At 41.6% G+C, this 6,634-nt stretch overlaps 1 protein-coding gene across 1 annotated transcript in view; it reads right to left on the reverse strand.

The window, feature by feature from the left end:
• Nucleotides 1-4,891, reverse strand: part of LOC114615574 (ATP-binding cassette sub-family A member 8-B) — a 74,311-nt gene extending 69,420 nt beyond the window's left edge. The window contains exon 1 of the mRNA XM_028761269.1: nt 4,804-4,891. The gene's annotated coding sequence lies outside the window, so the exon portion shown is untranslated. The remainder of the gene's footprint in view (nt 1-4,803) is intronic.
• Between the last annotated feature and the right edge of the window lie 1,743 nt (nt 4,892-6,634).

Below are 6,634 nucleotides of genomic sequence, written 5' to 3' on the forward strand. Positions count from 1 at the left end.
GAGAGAGAGAGAGAGAGAGAGAGAGAGAGAGAGAGAGAGAGAGAGAGGGAGGGAGGAGGGGGGAGGGACAGAGACAGAGTCAGAGACAGGGACAGAAAATTAATATAGTTCTGAATATAATATTTAAATACCTAAATAAACATAGTTTAGGGCCTAATATCTTGTAGCATATACATTGGTAGTTAGCCTTTCAAACTGAACTTTCTCTAAATTTAATCAAATTTTGGATGAAACTCACATATGTATTTTATTACTCTTGTTTTCTCAGATGATATATCCTGATCTCTCTCTCTACTCCGCCCAGCTCCTCCCTACCTCCCCTTCCACCCAGAACCACTCCCTTGCTGTCTCTCAGTAGAAAAAAACAGGCTTCTAAGGGAGACTCAGAGACCCTACAAAACCTGAACTCCTACTAAAATTATAGGAAAGGTTTCATTTATCTTGTTATGGAATTATTTGTGATTCATGCCATGCCATCGAATATGTGAGCTACAGAGGGATGAATCATTTCTGAGACTGATTAAAATAAAACAGGTTAAAAATCTGTTGTGTTATTCATAAACTCACATGAACAGTCAGGGAAATAAAATGGTGTCTTCTCACCATGAACAAACAAACAAACAGAAACAAGTAGAGTGTAATGAAACATTGAAACAAAAATAAAAACCAAAAATCATTCAGCTCAGTCTGCCTTTGGATGTCCCAGGCTAGGTCTGTGTGGCTCAACAAAAATTTCAAATTCATAAAGAGTTCATCCTGGCCTCTTCTCTTACATGAGAATAGCCCAGCTAAAACATCTTCCCAATTTAAGAGATACATGAACATTTCACCATTAGGCGTGGCATTTTCTTTATTATTGGTCAAGTCTTTATTAGGATATAGAATGACCATTTTTTCCTACATTCCTGAAGTTTTGATTCATAATTGTGTTGTATCTTACTTTTGCACTTGAGCAAATGTTTTACCATATCCTGATATTTATATTTAATAGAATCTGCTACTGTCAATAGGTTACATCAGTAGGCCAATTTTTTAAAACTCTTGCTTGTATCTATGAAACTTTCTTCATGGGTCAAGTTTTAAGTTCTTTTGGTTTTTTGAGACAGGTTCTCTTCTGTAAACCTTGGAACTTGCTATGTAGAACAGGTTGGCATCAAACACACAGATCCATCTGCCTCTGCCTTCTGAGTATCACTTGATAGAACCCGTAGAGACCATACCCAGGGGATAGTCACAGTCCCTGGTTGAGGAATGGGGCCACTCATGAATCTCAAAAAAATTTTAACCCAGAATTGTTCCTGTCTAAAGAAAGTACAGGGAATAAGAGTGGAGCAGAGATTGAAGGAAAGGCCATCCAGAGACTGCCCCACCTGGGCATCCATCCCATCTTCAGACAGCAAACCCAGACACTATTGCTGATGCCAAGAAGTGCTTGTTGACAGGAGCCTGGTATAGTGGTCATCTGAGAGGCTCTGCCAGAGCCTGACAAACACAGATGCAGATGCTTGGCAGCCAATCATCAGACTGAGCACTGGGACTCCAAGGGAACAGTTAAGGGAAGGACTGAAGGAGCTGAAGGAAATTGCATCCCTGTAGGAAGAACAACAATATCAACTAACCAGACTCCCCAGAGCTCTCAGAGACTAAACCACCATCCAAAGAGTATACATGGAGGAACCCATGGCTCCAGGTGCACGTGTAGCAGAAAATTGCCTTATCTGGCATCAATGAGAGGGGAGGCCCTTGGTCCTGTGTAGGCTTGATTCCCCAGTGTAGAGGGATGCTTGAGGGGTGAGGTGGGAGTGGGTAGGTGGGTGGGGGAACATCCTCATAGAGGCATGGGGAGGGAGCTCGAATAGGGAGCTAGCAGAGGGGAAATCGGGAAAGGGGACAACATTTGAAAGGTAAACAAATAAAATAGCCAATAAAGAAAGCAAGCTGACTACTGTTTTGACTACAGAAGGGAACAGTGATGCTGCTGTAGATGTTGGAGGACTGGGCTGTGTCTGTTTGCCTTCCTCTGTCTCTGCTACTGTTGTAGGAGTAGAACTGGATGGTGAAACACTTTAGTACCAGGACCACTATCCTAGCTATGCAGTGGTGGTGGCAGGGAGTCACTTGGATTTCTTAAAACAACATGGGCACCCCATGTTTCTCCTGGATAACATTTGTCTGTGCACACCTTTATCTAGCTCTTTACTTTAAAACACTGGCTGATATTTTAAATATTTGATTCTTAAAATACTGACAAACTGTTCTGCTGCTTAAAACCTAATTAATAGGTAATAATATTTTAAAAGTGAATTAAATAATGTATGAATCTTTGCTTTGGGCAATGTCTCACCATGTTTTATTTTTATGTTTAATTTTATTTACCTCTATTCTCATCCTACTTTTAATATTCTTATCAATTTTTACTGAACTGATAAAGATATCTTCCTTCCCTCAATTCCCTGTCCCATTCAAGGCATATTATAAAGGTATTCATATATCTTTAATGGCTGCTGTTCATTTTCCCAAAGAACTGTGATTTATTTTATAAAAAATTAACAGCTTTTATTATGATTTATTTTTATAAATACTGTCTATATATATGAGCTCTCTGATAGATTCTAACTGACCTGGCTATTATGCAGAAATGTGACTCAACTTTTAATCTGAAGTAAGCAAAAATAGATTTATGTCTATCAATAATAATACATTAGCTTTCCAGTGAATAGTGGTTTCTGTGGTGACATCCTGTATCTGTGAGGGAAAGGTAGACTCTCTCTCTACCTATAGTGGCTTTGGACTGGCTTCATCTGGATTGAGAATTGATGATCCTTTGTCTTGTGTGTGAGCAGGTACACAGGAAAGCATCCCAGGGGCTTTACCCAGAACTGGCTGAAGAGAACAGCATTATACTGCCATAGAGACTACTTAGCAGAGCAGAACAGGGTTTCCCACAGGAGTATAACAAATCATGGCTTTAGCTAATTCGACGCTGGGTGAAGACCATCTATATTAGAGAGTGTGGCTATGCATGCTTGTGTATAAATATCAGTGGGTTATTTGATAAGGAAATTTGCATATATATTTAATTAAACAGGAGTGTAAAACGTCTTGCAGAAGATGTTTCAGTGCATAACAACACCACCTCCTGTTACAACTTCAACAATCAATACTGTGCAAACATGCTCTGGTGAGCCTCTTCTTCAAACTATGGGATGTAAACGCTCTTCAAAGGCTTTTTTTTCCCCCTGAGGGAGGAAATAGGATACCTAAACTGAATTATGGAAGAGAAGATTCTCCAGAATCTGATGCTTATCAGATGTCTGGGAAGCATGCCAAGGATGCGAATGGCCCAGGGCTTTGGACCACAAAGTCAGTAGCTCCATCATGAATACTATACATTTGGTTCTAAGTCCTGAGAACTGAATCAAGTGCTAGGAACGGAGACCACATGGTGAAACATAGTAACAAGGAGTGGGCAGGTCCTTACCAGAAGTCCTCTTCATGTTCACTGCAGAGAGCTCACAAGTGGTGTATTTTCTGGAAAATACTCAGGTGATAAGTCCTAGCAAATCTAACGGGAGATACAATGGCTGAACCAGGCTCAGGACCTATTGCCACAGGAGGAACCTGCATAGGGCTTTTAAAGGAGGGAAGGCTGACAGACTAAGAAATGAGACAACTCATGGAAAGAGAAAAGGAAGGGATGCCCAGAGAAGAATTGTGCCCAGTGAGGGGGAGCTAAGGAGACTCACAGATGGTTCTCAGTCCAGATAATCCAGAGAGAATAACTTTTGAGGTGACTGTGTAGACTGTTGGGGTGGCAGAGTTATCTAAATAGAGATCTCAACACAGAATCACCCACAGCCCCACAGTGCATGACAACTGCAATCTGTCTGCAACTTCTGGTTGATTTTATTTGTACCTCAAAATTGCCCCCTTGTCTGTCCACTCCTGGTGTGTGTAAAAAGACTGAAGACATGGATCCTCCGTGTCAGTGGAGTGAATATTATCCACGATGTTTAAGTGTGTGGGGGAAGGGGAGAGGGAAAGGGGGAGGGGAAGGAAGGAGGAAAGGAAGAGAGAGAAGAGGAGGGAGAGGAGGGGAGGGAGAGAGACAGACACAGAGAGACATACACCGAAAGACACGCAGACAGGCACACAGAGACAGAGACACAGAGAGATAGGCAGAAGGAGAGAGATTAAGTTTTGCTCCACCCCTGTTGCTCTGGGAGCTCCTACACTTCTCCAGGATGAGCATTCAAAGTTAGGCTGTGAGACCTAGGGAGAGCCTACCCACTTCACATTCTGATTTCACCCATGATGTCAGAAGAGTCAGAGATCCTACAACAGACCCAGTTTGTTGAATTCATCAAAAGTGTTCTGTGGACACTCTTGGGAAGCAGTCTCGGGAAAAATTGTTAACCCCAAACTGTCAAATTACATCATCAAAGCAAATAACTCCACAGGCAGCACAAGCATTCCAGTCAGTCCTGAAGTGTCTCAGCTCTTGACAGTCGGTCTGTTGGTCAATTCCAGCTCATTCCCACACTCATTTAATGGCTCAGCAGAGCATCATGATTGCATATTTTAAAGACGTATATATTAATTCAACACCTTGCTCTATTTAATATTACACATCAGACACCAAAACATTTCAGAATAGCCCATTGATTTTTAAAAACAACTTTGGCACAGATGGTTAGCATTCAGGTCATAAAACGGTTCAGTTTTTATTATAACAACAACAATAACAATCCCGATGCCCAAACAAATAAACCCGATAAAGAAGACAAAATCACAGAATCTTACTTTCAGGAAATGCGAAGCAAGGACTCTGGAAGCACCATTTATTCCACTGGCACTGTTTAGAATAAAGTGAGTCACCTTCCCCCTCCCCCTGGAGCACCTTTTTAGAGTTTTAACTGTTTGCTGTCCGTGAACGGGACCAGTGAAAGCTGCTCTCAGCGGGAGTTTCTGATCTCAGCTCTGGGTTGGTCTTGTCAAACACCACGGGGCACGTGACCGCGCATGGCTGCTTGTCTTTTACTGCTGAGCAACCAGCCAGCCCCCGCAGGGCGGTGCCAGTTATATTTGGTCACCTGGCCATGTCGCTAACCCTGCATAACGGAGGAAATTGAGTATTCCGAAGCTTGCAGTATGCCTAAGCTTTTCTGTTTGATGTTTACCGGCGACTAGAGGCTGACAGCAACATTTAATGCGTTCCTTTTAAACTGGAAATCGGTAATCAGAGAGATGTGTCATCTGTAGAAAGCTTTCTCTCCACTCACAGCCCTGGGCTGCTGATTTCTTCACTCAGGACTTTCATTCTTATTTCCCAGTTTTGGTTTTATTTAGTTCTCTGGTGATTTTTTTCAATTCCCACTGAGCTTTAGTCTTGACTATTGATTTATGGAATATGTCTTAGCGTCTTAATTCTAGATCCTGGAGATGTCGTATGTCCCTTCTGCTCCTGGAGAACAGAGATAGACATCAAGTATCTTCATCAAGTGCTGTCCATATTTACTGTTACTGTCGCACGCTGACTGCCATTTACTTATTAAATGTTAATCACCTGTTACCTGAATGCACTTTTAAATTATATGTTATTTTATTATACATTACTATGTAGCGTGTTATTATTTTTCTGACTGGTGCAACTGTGACATTATTTACCTTGGAGGTAACCAACAGCTATTTAATTGGACACTAGCCCTTCTCAATCAGAAGGAATTTGTGCTGGGTATTCTAAACCTAGTCAACTCTCTGTGGATGTAGAGGTCATAGACCCTAGAGGAGAACCTACCATTGCTATTTTACTTAAGCAATATAATTTCTAACTGTATTTTAAATACTTCTTCTACAGAGCTCCCTTTTGCATCCAACAGATGTGACTACAGGGATCCAAAACTGGTCAAAAAGCTGAGGAAAAAAATGACGAGGAGGTACCCAGACCGATGCATTATGTACAACCATAATATAAATTCAGGGAGCACCCTGGAAGAAAGGATGTAAATCAGAAGACTAGGCTGTGGGCTGCTGGACAGTATCTTCTAGACAGGATTACTGCTCCTGAGAGGTTGCAACAATATATCTACCTAAAGAAGACTTACATAATGACAACACCAGTTGACATGAAACAAGGACAGGGGAAAATTCACAAGGCTCCACCCCTAGACAAAAAGATGTAGGCCACCAATGGCTGCTGAGGAACAGAGAACCAGTTCTCTCCAGAAATCAGTCTCCTTGTAGTTTATCCAATTCCAAGTAGTCAGCCCTAAAGATGGGTACATATGAGCAATACTAGATGCGTCTAGATGTGTGTGTGTGCGTCTGTGTGTATGTGTGTGTGTCTCTGTGTGTGTATGTGTGTGTGTGTATGTATGTGTGTGTGTATGTGTGTGTGTGTGTATGTATGTGTGTGTGTGCATGTGTGTGTGTATGTATGTGTGTGTGTATGTGTGTGTGTATGTATGTATGTGTGTGTGTGCATATGTGTGTGTGCATGTGTGTGTATGTATGTATGTGTATGTATGTATATGTGTGTGCATGTATGTGTGTATGTATGTGTGTGCATGTGTGTGTGTATGTGTGTGTGTCTGTGTGTGTATGTATGTATATGTGTGTGCATGTGTGTGTGTAT

This window comes from Grammomys surdaster, unplaced genomic scaffold, assembly GCF_004785775.1.
Source record: "Grammomys surdaster isolate TR1022 unplaced genomic scaffold, NIH_TR_1.0 126906, whole genome shotgun sequence".
NCBI classification, from domain to species: Eukaryota; Metazoa; Chordata; class Mammalia; order Rodentia; family Muridae; genus Grammomys; species Grammomys surdaster.